At 45.2% G+C, this 13,687-nt stretch overlaps 1 protein-coding gene across 9 annotated transcripts in view; it reads left to right on the top strand.

Moving 5' to 3' along the window:
• Positions 1 to 13,687, top strand: part of HDAC4 (histone deacetylase 4) — a 352,120-nt gene that overhangs the window by 55,013 nt on the left and 283,420 nt on the right. The gene's annotated exons all lie outside the window — the stretch shown is intronic.

Raw genomic sequence — 13,687 nt, 5'->3', positions numbered from 1 at the left:
GTGAGACAGTGTGTTCGGGTGTGTGTGTGTTTTAGACAGGGTGTGTGTGTGTTAGGGTGTGTGTGTTTTACACACTGTGTGTGTATGTGTTAGGATATGTGTGTGTTTTAGGGTGTGTCTGGTGGTTTTAGACAGGCTGTTTGTGTGTGTGTTAGGGCGTGTGTTTAGACGGTGTATGTGTCAGGGTATGTGTGTGTTTTAAGAGTGTGTGTGTGTGAGGGTATGTGTGTGTTAGGGTGTGTGTGTTTTAGACGGGTGTGTGTGTTGTGTGTGCATGCGTGTGTGTTAGGGTGTGTGTGTGTTTTAGACTGTGTGTTAAGGTATGGGTATTTAGATAGGATATATGTTTGTTAAGGTGTGTATGTATGTGTGTTTTAGACAGGGGTGTGTGTGTTATGGTCTGTGTGCATGTGTGTGTGTGTTAGGGTGTGTTTGTGTGTTTTAGGGTGTGGTGTATGTGTTAGGGTGTGTGTGTGTTTTAGACTGTATGTTAAAGTATGGGTGTGTGTTTTAGACAGGATGTGTGTGTTAAGGTGTGTGTGTATGTGTGTTTTAGACAGAGTGTGTGTTTTAGGCAGGGTGTGTATGTGTGTATGTGTTGGGTAAGTGCGTGAGATGGATGTGTGTTTGAGGCGGTGTGTATGTGTGTGTGTTAGGGTGTGTGTGTGTGTGACGGTGAGTGCATGTGTGTGAGATGGAGGTGTGTGTGTTTTAGACAGGGAGTGTGTGTGTTTTTAGACAGGGTTGAGAGTGTTGTGTTTTGCACAGGGTGTGCGTTGGATGCGTGTGTGTGTGTTAGGGTCTTGCTGTCACCCAGGCTGGAGTGTGGTGGTGATGTGTGTGTGTGTGTGTGTGTGTGTGTTAGGGTCTTGCTGTCACCCAGGCTGGAGTGTGGTGGTGATGTGTGTGGAGTGTGGTGGTGGTGTGTGTGGAGTGTGGTGGTGATGTGTGTGGAGTGTGGTGGTGATGTGTGTGTGTGTGTTAGGGTCTTGCTGTCGCCCAGGCTGGAGTGTGGTGGTGATGTGTGTGTGTGTGTGTGTGTTAGGGTCTTGCTGTCGCCCAGGCTGGAGTGTGGTGGTGATGTGTGTGTGTGTGTGTGTGTTAGGGTCTTGCTGTCGCCCAGGCTGGAGTGTGGTGGTGATGTGTGTGTGTGTGTGTGTGTGTGTGTTAGGGTCTTGCTGTCGCCCAGGCTGGAGTGTGGTGGTGGTGTGTGTGGAGTGTGGTGGTGATGTGTGTGGAGTGTGGTGGTGATGTGTGTGTGTGTGTGTGTGTGTGTGTGTTAGGGTCTTGCTGTCGCCCAGGCTGGAGTGTGGTGGTGATGTGTGTGGAGTGTGGTGGTGGTGTGTGTGGAGTGTGGTGGTGATGTGTGTGTATGTGTGTGTTAGGGTCTTGCTGTCGCCCAGGCTAGAGTGTGGTGGTATGCACTGCAGCCTCAGCTTCCTGGGCTTCAGTGATCCTCCTGCCTCAGGCTCCCTAGTAGCTGGGATCACAGGTGCATGCCACCACACCCAGCTAACTTTTAAAATTTTTTGTAGAGACTGGGTCTCACCATGTTGTCCAGGCTGGTCCCCAACTCCTGGACTCAAGCAATCCTGCCCCCTCGGCCTCCCAAAGTGCTGGATTACAGGTATGACCTATTGTACCCGGCTAGTAATACTACAAAGTTTTAAGAGGCAGAAAAGGAATTTTGAAGACCTGCAGTTAACCCAAGACATTGATTCTGAGCTTCTGGTCGCAGGTGGGTTGCAGATTCTGAGCATGACCCTTGCTCAGAAATAGGGTGGCAGGAGGTAATGAGAAAGCCTGGGAGCTGAGAGTGGCTTTGCGGGAGGCCCAAGAGGGCTCCCAGGAGGAGGGGGTGTGCAGGCAGCAGGTGCAGCCAGCTGGCAGGAGTCCAGGGGAGCTCGGACACGGAGACAGGGCCTGAGAGCACGCCTGGTGCCAGCTGGAGAAGAGCATCTTCATGGCCCCTGCAATGAGCAGCCCTGGGGATTCTGGGTAGGAGGGAGTGAGGTTGAGCCATGAGAACATGGGAGAGTAGACCAGCCCTGCATCAACTGGAGATTTTAGAGAAGGACAGCGGAAATGCCTTGATGGTTCAGGCTGATGTTGGGGTGAGAAATGCTTTAGAGAAGGACAGCGGAAATGCCTTGATGGTTCAGGCTGATGTTGGGGTGAGAAATGCTTTAGAGAAGGACAGCGGAAATGCCTTGATGGTTCAGGCTGATGTTGGGGTGAGAAATGCTTTTGATCCCCATGTACCGCTTGTTTCCGCTTTCTAAAGGAAAGGGTTCAAAAATACTTGTGTACGTTTTCTGACGCACAGCCCCGCCTGTCTGAATGTGCATCCTCCCAGCCACCCGGCACGGGGCGTCTGCGCTCTCAGATTGTCACTAGCCTGGATTCTCCATGCCATCATTATCTGGGATCTTAATCAGTCAAGGTTTGTTCTGGAAATCATGTAGTCAAGGACTTATTTTTCAACCTACTTTTTTTTTTTGATCCTCAAATTGTGTTTTGTCTTTTAAAAATCACGAGTACTCAGTCATTCTGAAGAGCTCAGAAAATTCACTGTCAATGGAGCATTGATGGTTTGTTTTGGCAATTCTCTGGAAATTCTTACACAGTTTGTGGAACATTTGCATTTGTGTCCCTTTTTCAAAGCCACTATTGTAGAAATGCAAATTTCTGAGTTCTGAGATGCTGAATGTTGGATGATTAATGATATTGAAATTTAAGAATGAACTCCTGGTATGTATTTGACATAGAAAACTCAGTGTGAGAATCATTAGAAACCATTGAGCACAGCTTGGCGGGGAACAGAAAGGCTGTGATTGAGGCACCCGGTGGTGGGGGCAGGTCGCACGTGGACAGGTGTGCAGGTGCGTGGCTGCCTCTGGGTGCCAGGCTGTGTGAGGCAGGAGCTACTGCTGTCAAAGGTCTGGCTCTCCTTGACCATAGGTATTCAAAACTCATCATAATAATACATCAGTCTTGATGACTTGCTTGCTCCAAGTCAACCCCTCTGCGCGTTTAAGAGAACACAATAAACAGCAGGTTTGTTCTGAGGTTTGCTTTGCTGCTGCTTCATTTGTGTTTGCATATAGCCTATGACATGAGCTGGACACGTTATTTCTGTTTTGTAGATGAGGAAACCAGTGTTACTGCTATTGAGTGCTTAGGTAGGCTGAGGCTGGGCAGCACATCAGAGGCCAATCTGGCACTGCTAGAATTGGTCACCTGCCCTCAAGGAGCACAAGCCTCTCTGCGGCAGAATGCCGGGCACCTGGGACCTCGGAGGCATCGAGCCTCTCTGCTTGTGTGAGCTTCCTGGCCAGGGCAGGCAGGGCAGCAGGCATCCTGGTCCACTGTGGTTCATGCCGTGAGAGGGATGGGCTGGGCATGGAAGCCCCCTGAGGGATGTGGAGGCCAAGGGAGGCTGTCCCCCAGAAAGTTGCTGAGGCTGAAACACCCCTGCGAGAAGGGTTGGTGGGCCTCCCGCCGGTCCGGCCCTGCCGTCTGGGGCCCTGTCCTGCAACGCAGGCCTTGTATCACAGTTGGTTTCGACGAGCGTGGGTTTTGCCATCAGGGAACTTTATCTGTCCGTCCTCTGTCTTTTTGTGAACTTTCTCTGAGCTGTCTTTGCCAGTCCTTAGAATGCTGGGACTGAAGGAGTGACTGGGTGATTGGTATAACCAAGCGAACTCTGAGATTTGGGCTGAAGCTTTCATGTTGTGGTCACTTATCATCCTTCCCTTTGTTTATTTCATGAGAACATGGCAAAAAATGGGCACTTTAGGGAAAATTATAATGAAAATTACAGTTAATTTTAAGAAATTAAAATTAAGACAAAAATCAACTGAGGCATCTACCTAAACTTTTTTGAATTATATCTGACCTTGAGTTTTTAAACTGGTTTGCTTTCAGCCACCTAATCAATAAGACACTGGGAGTGCTGGCCCTTTAGGAGTGATACGCAGTGGTGGGGACGGAGGCCTTGGGGCGTTATTTTCATGTTTGCTTCTCTCTCCGTCCCCCTTTTTAGGAAAACAAATACAAATAGAAAAGACAAATTCTGCCTCTCAGGGAGCTAGGCACAGCTGATTCGGAGACCGAAGCGCGTAGGCCAGGCCTTTGGGAGTCCCCTGGAGAGTGTAGGCGGCTGTTTCCCTCCAAGATGATGCTGGGCCTGCAGGCTCTTGGTTGTCTGTGAGGGTCCTGAGCCCGGCTGGCTCATGGTGGCTTTGTTCGCACTGGACCCCAGGCTCCCTCGTCTCCCTCAGCCCTCACTGTACTCTCCTCCATCTCTGCACCCCGTCCCCTTGCTGTCTTTCCTTCAGTGCTACAACCCGGACTCAGGACCCAGTGGGGTTCCGTGCTGACACGCAGCTGTAGAGCTCCTGGGATTTTACCTTGAGACACAGTATTCAAGATGACTATCATTTCCTAGCTTTCACCAAGACTCTGTACGTTCAAAAGGAGTAGTAAAACTTACTGCAGCGTATTTGTTTTTTACAAAATACATAAATGACCTAAATGTACTTATTTTTGTTCCATTTGAAATAGCATTTATAAAGAATGAGGTAAAGTTGGTCTGTGTGTCTTAATGTTCATTTTTTAGTGATGGTCATTAACTGGGGGAGTTTTTTTTCTGTATATAACTACATTCTCAAAGGTTCAAATTAACTCTTTGAGTTTGTATCCACTTGAGATGTCAGGGTTTGTTATTGTGAAGCCATTGTCTTCAGAGCTTTTCTCTAAAAGAAGTTTTGTGATTGGGGCCAGTTTTTTAAAAAATTTTAAATTTTAAATGCTTAGACCATTTTCTTAGAAGATTGCATCCATAATCTGGTTGTTTAGGTGATGTCTACGTTCGTTCAGCCTGCTATCATCAAATTCTTTAGGGTGGATGATATGTAAATAACAGAAATTTCTTGCTCACAGTTCTAGGGGCTGGGAAGTCCAAGATCAAGGTGCTAGCGGACTTGGTGTCTGGTGAGGGCTGCTCTCTGCTTCATAGATGATGCCTTCTTGCTGTATCCTCACCTGTTGGAAGGGGTGAGGGGTCTCACTTGAACCTCTTTAATAAGCGCCTTTAATAAGAGGCACTAATCCTATTCCTGAGAGTCCATAACTTAATCACTCCCCAGAGGCCCCACCTCTTAATACTATCACATTGGGTATTACATTTTAGTACATGAATTTCAGGGGGGACACCAACATTCAGACCACAGCAGCTGCTAAAGTCAAGAGAATACGTTTCGTTATAAGAGCTAACGGTTTTCTTTCAATTAGTTTGCATTCATAGCCAAGGATATTCCTTTTTAAATATCTGAGTTATCCTAGGAAATATGTAGAAATTGGATGTTTATTAGCACTGTGTTTCTCAGTGACTTGTTGTTTCAGTAGGGTTTGTGAAATGCTGTCAGAGTGTCAGGCAAGGCTGTGGAGTCTGTTCTGAGTACACTTAGGGTTTCCGTGTGTTGTCCTGAAGCCTTTCTCACTTCTTCACATCTAGGGTAAGGCCGTATTGACGGGAATTCCTTCCTCCCTGTTAGGTAGTGTGATGCAGAATTCTTGATGCTCTTCGTTTTCACATGGACTGAATCCAAATCAACTGGGGCTGATTCTTCCAGCCCTGTCTTCTCATCCTGGTCTGACACCGCACAACGCACACCTTCCTGCCGCAGGCTTGCCGAGGTGCTGCCTGGCCCTGTCTTTGCCGGAACGCCTGCGGTCTCCATGTGGCTGTGCAGGAGCAAAGGCAACCTTCGCCCCACATCTCTCTCATGTGCTTCCACAGCACTGCCTTGTTTTCGTGATAGGTTCGGGGAGGGAGGAAGGCAAGGTTAATTTTTTCTTTCTGATGTACTAGTGGATAAAAAGTTTTGGAACATTTGAGGAGGTCCTAGGGGAAACTGGAGACACGGAAAGCAGAGGTTTTCACTGGTAAACCGGAGAGATGAGGAGTTTTAGTTTTTGTAGTGCCTGATGCACTGTACATGTTGAAAGCCGAGTCCTTGATGGTAACGGTGGCTCTGATGATGGTGGAGATGGGAGGTTAGGGTCCTGTTAGAGATGTTTAGTGGGTGCTGCAGTGAGCCCGGTTTTCCGAGTGACAGGGACTAGGGTATGACTGCTGACGGGGGAGTCAGATCTTCAGTGCCCTTTATCTCTGGTGGGCTTTTCATCCTTGGTCTTGCAGCATCAGGACAGGGCCAGGGTGCCTGGCCTGGAGGGGGTGTGGGCTTGGGCCGAGGACTGCAGGGCGCAGGTGTCCTCTCACTGTGGCCCTCAGCACGGGGAGCCCTGTGGCTTTGAGGCAGATGCTTCATTCAAGGCAGGTGGTTCTTTTCTGAATGCAAACATACACGTGAGCATCCCCAAAGGCTGCTTTTGAGACATGATGTCCGTCTCCATGTCCAGCCTGTTGCAACGGGATGATAAGACGCAGAGGCTGTCTGACAGCTGGAAGGGTGCAGAGGCATCTCTAAGCAGCAGCACCGGTGGAGGACCCAGCCCGGAAGTGCTGGCACCCCGCCATGGTCCTCCTCTGTCCCATGCAGCCCAGCCTTCAGGAGATGCACCTTCAGGCATTTGGGTGGCAGGCTGGAGCTCAGTGGGGCTGTCCCCACTGGGGCCCCTCTCTAGCTTCTGAGAACAGTTGAATTGTCTCTCTGCTTTTACATCTGTCTGTGATTTGGTTCATTTTTGTTCTTCTCCAGTCCTCAGTAAGATTTGGTAAAACGTAATTTCTCGATGGTTCAGGAAGGCAGGGGTGGGGCTATGTCCATGCTTGCACAGCCTAGTGTGAACAGCTGAGCTCACTGCTCTGTGACTGGCTTGCTGCAGCTGAGGTTCAGGGAAGAGCTGGGGTGTCCTGGGGTGAGGGAGCAGCAGCACCAGCAGGACCCCATGCCCCAACCACTGTAGGGACCACCCTGGCCCGAATGTGTTAGAAACTAGGAGGGTATCTGGGGTGGGGACACATCCCACTCTTCTCGCTTTGTGTTCAGGCCCCCAGCCTCTTTTTGTCATGACATCTTGATGTCTCCCTACTCAACTGCCAGCACTTCTGCTGAGGGAAGCAGTCACAAGGCCCAGTGGCCCTGGCCTGAGCGTGGATGTGGCTTTCTTGGTTCTTGGCTGCGGTTTCCTTGAACTCTCCGTGTCTGTAAGACCTGATGCATGAGGATCACATGTGGGAAGGGTGTTTCTTGTGTTTATCAGTGTTTCCGTTTCTTTGGAAGTTACATGGATGCTGTTATGAGTGGATTTGATGGACTGATTTGCATGGGTGTGGCCTCAAGGATTGCATTTTCTAAGGAGATGGTGTTTTTAATGCCTTAGCCAGGAGATTGCAGGGTGCCCTGGGCCACGTGTGTGGTTCTCTGGGATGATTCTGCTCTGGAGCTCTGCTGAGGGATGTTATTTCAGACTTCAGTACTGTCTTCAAGAAAAAAAGAACAATGTAGGTCTCCGTTGAGTTGCTCACGTCACCCGAGAGAGCATGGCTTCAGTGCTCCTCACCCATGTCCAGATCAGAGCATTTAGGCTTCACCTGGGGAGTGGGCAGGGGCAGGAGCTTGGAGATCACTGCCCAGGGGTGGCTCTGTGCCCAGGGGTGACCCGGGCTGGGCCCATTGCCTCCTGGGGCTAGGGTTGCTTCCTGTTATCAGGCCCTGTTTCTTTAGAAAGATACTTGGCTTTGGCTTTTGCCTTCTGGTGGCACCTGGCCCTGCAGCTGATGGAAATTGGCAGAGCAGAGGACTTCACTGGGACAGTGAGCAATGGGGTAGCCCTGTGTTTACAGGCAAAGCCCAGACCCTCTTATGACGGAAGGGTAGGGCAGGGCAGCCGGCCTTCACCTGGATAGCAACAAGGTAGCTGATGTATCTGAGTTGGTATATTCATTCAGAGACATTGGTTAAAATTACTTGTCAGTATAACATCTTTACCATTGTTTTCTTCAAAGCCAGATTCTGTATTTTCTGCTTTTATGTAAACTAAATATATAGGTTTCTTAAATACAGATGACCTCTGCCTTCACAGTTTATTTGGATACCTTTCAAGTCAGTTTTACACACATGCTCTCTGGAAACAAAACTCAGCCACTGGGGAACCGAACCTACGCTTTTGGTAGAATCTCCGCCTTGGGTGGGAGCCTGGAGGCCCTGGACCCCGTGTGATACCTGATCCAGAATCTTCCACCAGTGGCTTTTGAACTGTGGTTAGTGGCTGAATCTCACTTCTGCCTTGGATGCTTATGGAATCTTCTGGATGGACTGAGCTCAGAATCTCACTGAATACTGTGGTCCTATCAGTCTAAACTTTGTACATAAAAATCCATAGGAATCTCATGGCAGCTGCTGAGGATTTGGAGAACTCCCTTAGAAAAATAATAGGAATTTATTTTTTCCTCTTTTACATAGTGGATATTTAAATTTTGAACATCAAATGGTAGTTTTGGATTTTAAAAGCTCAGCGTGAATAAACTTTGAGCTCAGATGCAGCTGTTTTTTAGTGTGTCAGTTTTATTAGATGTCATTTGATGTTTGCACCAGGGGGTTTGGACGAAGGTCAGTGTGAGAATCTCAGGGATAACTGGGCTGCTGCAGGGGTCAGACAAGGCCTCCTGTAATAGGGATTTTGGGGCACTGATGGAATGAAGGGGAGTGGGAGGAGAGGGTAACGAGTAGAGGCTGCCGTTGCCCCAGTTGTATTGGAGGGTGGTGAGAGAGGTGGTGCAGAGGAAGCTGCGCAGGCCTCCAGAAACGCACTGCACCGGCTTTGAGTTGTGAGAGAGGTACCATGGGAGGTCTAAAAACCATGCATTTTGGGACTGAGATAAAACACGTCCAGCTGGTGGCATGGACCAAACCAGCTGGGAGTGGAGTTGTCTCTCTGCGCTTGTCTGGAGTACCTGCCTGTGCTCTCTGAGCAGCCTCTGCACCTGGCTGGTGGGCGGGGCTGAGCCTCGCCTCCAAGGCCGCAGATTCTCTGGCTTTGGGTGTGCTGGGAGCTGTCTTCTGCGTGGCCTGGCTTTCCTGGGATTTCCAGACCAGATCCACCTCTTTCTCCCCTTTTTCTGTGTCTTTCTACCCGCCAAGAGATAGCAGTGTACAAAAACAAGCCAGCATTTCTTGTTCTCTTGCTATTTGTAACCTGTCCCGAGCCTGGACTGGGTCCAGTCCGCTCATTTATTCTGCCAGGGCCCAGTCTGCAGATCTCAGCCGAAGCCGTTGTCCTGCCTGGCTCACTCTGTTCCTGGAAAGCTTTGTCACACACAGCCAGGGGCTGCTTTGGGTGCATCCTGTCTCCCCCGTCGCCGTATGTTTGGGAGCAGAAGTTGGCTCTGGTCAGATATGTGGATGTGCTGTTAATTTATCCTCATTCTTGGAAGCAAGTTGGGAGCTCAGAGGAAAGGAAGAGCCACAAAATGTCAAACCCAGCAGTGGCCATCTGACTCGGTTGCTCATCGCTACGATATGTGATTAAGATGGAAGTGTTTGATTTCCTTGCTTGCCAGATTTAGGCCTCATTTTGTTTACTCCCTTGAGTTCTGATTTCTTCCTGTTAAGGGAGGAAGTTTGCAGCGATAACCAGCTTGCAGTGCGGTTTTCTGTGAATGGAGCTTGTATTGGTGAGATGGGTGGCGTGGGAGTCCCCTGCCAGTTAGTGGCTTATGCAGGGTGTAAGTTTCTCTCAAAGTGGACATTTTCCGCCTTCCTGGAGCCTAAGCGTTTATTTTGCCGGTGAGTACAGCTGAGTCTTACGTGCACCTGACAGCAGTGTCTCCGAGCCTTGACGTTTCCTTCACTCCCTCCCTTGGAGCCATTTGTGTGACAACCTGCTGTTCAGTAAAACCAGTTTAGCGGAGTGGGTGTGTGTTAATTCTAGTGTGTTTAAAAATAAATTCATATGATGAGAGTGGCACTTTACCCCGTGGTCTTCCTCTCAGTAACCCATAGCCCCAGTCCAACCATGAGAGAAACATCAGACAAATTCCAGTAGACACGCATCCTACAGTCTACTCTTGCCAGGCCCATTTGATATGCCAAGGTCATCGGAAACAAGCATCTTCTGAGAAACTGTCCACCAGAAGGGGTCTCGGGAAATGTGACACCTAAGTGTGATGTGGAATTCCTGGATGGGATCCTGGATGGGATCCTGGATGTATCCTGGAATAGAGTAAAAGACATTAGTGGGAAACTTCAGGAAATCCTAAACTCTAGAATTTTAGTTAATGACGGTAATGTCAGTATTGGTTCCCAGTTGTGACTAACGTACCATAGTAAGGTAGGATGCTAATAATAGCGGGGACTGTGCGGGTGGTATCGGTAGGGTATATGGCAGCTCTCTCTACTGTCTACTCAAGTTTTAATAAAATTTGTCAAGAATTTTGAGTTCACAAAATGAAGTACATTTATAGATACTCTCTTTTGCTTAATGTTTGCTCATGAATGGTTGTATACTGTAGTTACTTTAGCACCTAGCTTTTATAGTTTTTCTTCTGGGGATTATTTTTTTATGGTTGTGCATGGATGTGATAGATTAACTTAACAAGTCATTGTTGGTGGACAGGGAGTTTGTTTTCAGCCTTTCCATTGTTGTTACTATAAACATATGGCCTTGAAGAGCACTCATGTGTAAGTGGACTTTTTAACTGAAGTATCATAGGCATCCAGGAAAGTGCAGGAATCATGACTGCTTAGCTTGATGAACTCTCCCAAAAGGAAGATGCCTGTAACTGCTACCTGATCGTGAAATGGGACATCCCAGCACCCAGAAGCCCGTATGCGTCCTCTCTCAGTTACTGTACCCTCACTCTCACACCCTCTAGATACCACTTCTCTAGCTTCTAACATGAGTTTCTCCTGGTTTTGAATATCATATAAATCATATAATACTTATTTTTATTGTCTGGATTATTTCACTTGACAATATGTTAGATTTGTTGATATTGTGGCTTATAGTAGTAGTTTCTTCATTTAATGGATGTGTAATATTTCATTGTATGAACATATCACAAATTACTTATTGGTTCAATTGCTGATGACATTTTGGTACTTTCCAGTTTGGAATTGTGTATAATGCTACTGTAACATTCTTGTATATATCAATTGGTTCATATAAGTATGCATTTCTTTTGATAAGGTGTATGTGTGCCAAACAGTCTTCAAATTGATTGTACCAATTTACACTCTGACCTATAGAGTGTTGCTCTGTCCATGCCAATACATGGTATTACAATTCTTTTTCATTTTAAGTATTATAGTTTCATTTGTATTTCCCAAATTACTTAAAAATGTTGAGTACCTTTTCATATGTGTATTGACCAACTAGAGGTCCTCTTTGGTAGATAAGTTTTTATTCATTTAAGAAATTGGTTTGTCTTTATTTTTCTTACTGAGTTGTAGGAGCTATTTCTATAGACTGGATATGAGTGAGCTTTTTGTTGTTTGTTGCTATTTTCTATCAGTCTGTGTGCAGCCTTTTCCCTTTCTTAATGGTTTTTTTTTGGCTGAACAGATGTTCTTAATTTTAATAGTGCAATTTAATAGTTTTATCTATGCCTATTTGAAGTTCATGAAGATATTATATATTATTTTTGAGAAACATCATTGTTCTATCACTCATTTAGATCTATGATCCACTGGGAATTTCTCTCTTTTTTTAAATATGGTGTGAGGTAGGGATTGAGAGTTACTTTTTCCATTTGGAAATTCAGTTGGCCTAACAGTATTTATTTAAAAGAGTCATCCTTTCTTCTCTGCTATCCAATGCAACTTTGTCATAAGTCAAATAAATTATGTAAATGGATCTGTTATTGTACTTTATTCTAGTTTATTGGTCTATTTGCATATGTGTGTACCAATACAACACTGTCTTAACTAACTAATAGATTTACAGTTACCCTTAGTGTCTAATAATGTGGGTCTTTCCACTTTTTAAAACTTTTCAAAGCTTGTCTTTGTTCTTTTTAGCCCTTTGCATTTCCATATGAATTTTAAAATAAGCTTTTCAATTTCAACAGAATATCTGCTGTGGTCTCAATTAGGATCCATTGATTTGCATATGAAATCAGTTTATTAGGAGTCTTCTAATCTATGAATATGCTACATCTTTCTATTTATTTTGAGCATCTGTAATTTCTTTCAATCGTATTTTGTAATTTTCAGTATAGAGGTCTTAGTTTTTTTGTTTATTTTTGTTTTTTTGTTTGTTTGTTTTGAGATGGAGTCTTGCTCTATTGCCCAGACTGGAGTGCAGTGGCACAATCTCAACTTACTGCCATCTCCGTCTCCCAGGCTCAAGCAGTTCTTCTGCCTCAGCCTCCTCAGTACCTGGGATTACAGGCACATGCCACGATGCCTGGCTAGTTTTTTCTATTTTTTGTAGAGATGGGGCTTCACCATGTTGATCAGGCTGGTCTCGAACTCCTGACCTCAAGCAATGCGTCTGCCCTCAGCCTCCCAAAGTGCTGGGATTACAGGCATGAGCCACCGTGCCTGGCCTAGAGGTCTTTTATTTCCTTTGTTAGATTTACTTCTAGGTTTTTGGTGAGTTGGGGGTTATGCTGTTTTGTTTTTAAAATTTTATTTTTGTAATGATGTTTAGAAGCACAATTACTTTTTGTATGTTTTTCGTGTCTCCAGATACCTTGCACAGTGTTTATTATTATACTAGTCATCTGTATATTCTTTTGGGTTTTTAATGCATATTGTCTATGGATGGTGAATGTTTTCATTTTTTCTTTGCTAATTTTTAAACCTTTTATGTCTTTCTTGCTTTGCTGCACTGCCTAGGACCTTCAGTCAAATAGTAATAGTAGACATCTATGTCAATCATTGGTAATAGTAGGCATCTATGTCTTATTCCAATATCAAGAGAAAAACTTTTGGTATTTCATCATTACATATAAAATTTGTTATAAGTTCTGTGTAGTCTATGAGATTAATGCAGTTTACTTTTGTTCTTAGTTTGCTGAGTTTTTCTCATAAGCAAGTGTTAAAATATTTGATGGAGTCATGTGAAATTGCACATATTTGATCATTTTCAGTCTATAAAAATGGTATTTTCATTTGGTTCAACTGAATATATTATACTTTTTCTGCATCTGTTAATAATCTTATGTTTTTTTCTTTATTGTGATGAATTTTCTGATTGACTTGAATGTTAAGTCAACCTTACACTTCTGTAATAATTATTATAATGTTTTATTGTTTTTATATACTGTTGAATTTACATTGCTTATAGTCAGTTTAATGAGATTTACATGTGCTTTTTTTTTTAAATGCTTTGTCACATTTTAATATTAAAGTTATACTAACCTCTTAAAATGTGAAGTTGCTTTCTTTTTCTATTCCTAGGATTGCCAAAATTTTTCTGTAGAGAATCAGTAAATAATTCATGCTTTGTGGACCACATATGGTATCTATTTCATGTTTCTCTCTCTTTCCTCTCTCTCTCTCTCTCTCTCTCTCTCTCTCTACCACTTAACGTAAAATCCCATCTTATTTTTCAGGTTGTATAAAATCAAGCCACAGATTGTACTTGGTTCGTGGGCCATAGTTTGCTGACTCGTTTGATTCTCTTGAAGCGTTTATGTAGGAAGGATGCTATTTCTTTCTTAAGTTGGGATGGATTTGCTTATGAACCTATCTTGGAGTTTTCTTTGTGGAAA

The sequence above is a fragment of the Macaca fascicularis genome, chromosome 12 (assembly GCF_037993035.2).
Source record: "Macaca fascicularis isolate 582-1 chromosome 12, T2T-MFA8v1.1".
NCBI lineage: Eukaryota > Metazoa > Chordata > Mammalia > Primates > Cercopithecidae > Macaca > Macaca fascicularis.
This window is presented reverse-complemented; position numbering and strand designations above follow the sequence as displayed.